Source organism: Myotis davidii, unplaced genomic scaffold (assembly GCF_000327345.1).
Source record: "Myotis davidii unplaced genomic scaffold, ASM32734v1 scaffold355, whole genome shotgun sequence".
NCBI lineage: Eukaryota > Metazoa > Chordata > Mammalia > Chiroptera > Vespertilionidae > Myotis > Myotis davidii.
In genome coordinates, this window is record NW_006286818.1 from 238965 (window position 1) to 239774 (window position 810).

Below are 810 nucleotides of genomic sequence, written 5' to 3' on the forward strand. Positions count from 1 at the left end.
CAGCAGAGTAAGGGAACTGAGCCAACCAGGAGGACAATTACCCACACCCCATGAAACTGATTTCTCAGAAGCAAAACACCCTGAAAGGAATGAGGATAACCAGAGAAATCAAGATAAGCGTTGCTACTCCTGTTAAGTGCGCTCTCAAAAAGTTGAAAATTATTTCATTTCATTGAAAACTAACACATATTTTTTAAGACATGCAATCTAAAAATAAATATACTTTAAATGCTTAATGGTATCTTTTTAGGTAAACATTCACTTGACACTGGGAAGCATCAACAGGAACAGGAAGTTCTGTTTCTGGAGTAGCTGTTACGGTATGATAATGGCATTTGGCCCTTCTAAAATCAACAACGAAGTCTTACAATTAGGAGGAACTCGTTTAGGAAACTCAACTATTTTCTGCAGAAGCACTATTGCACCCTTCATCAAAGAGCTTTCATCGGCCCCCTAATTCGGTTATTTTCTTTTTTTAATGACATAATAGTTTGAAGGTTGCTTGGGGGGAAAAAACAAGCTGAAGTCTCGGAAAAGGATACAAAGTCATAATTAAATTGAGAAATAAAATGTAGCAAAAGGATATGCTTTTATCCCTTGACCTAATTAATATTCAAAAGGAAAACTGCCACGAGTGCTGCACTGAAAGCACAATCCCCGCCGCCAGCAGCCCGGCCAGTCCGCCCGCCGCGCTCCCTCCAGGTTCGCTCGGGTTCTGGGAGATGAAACACTGAACGTGCAATGACTCCAGTCCAGCCCCAGGGCCCCCCACTTCTTCAGCTCTTGACACCGGCCCCCCGAGCCCGTGAT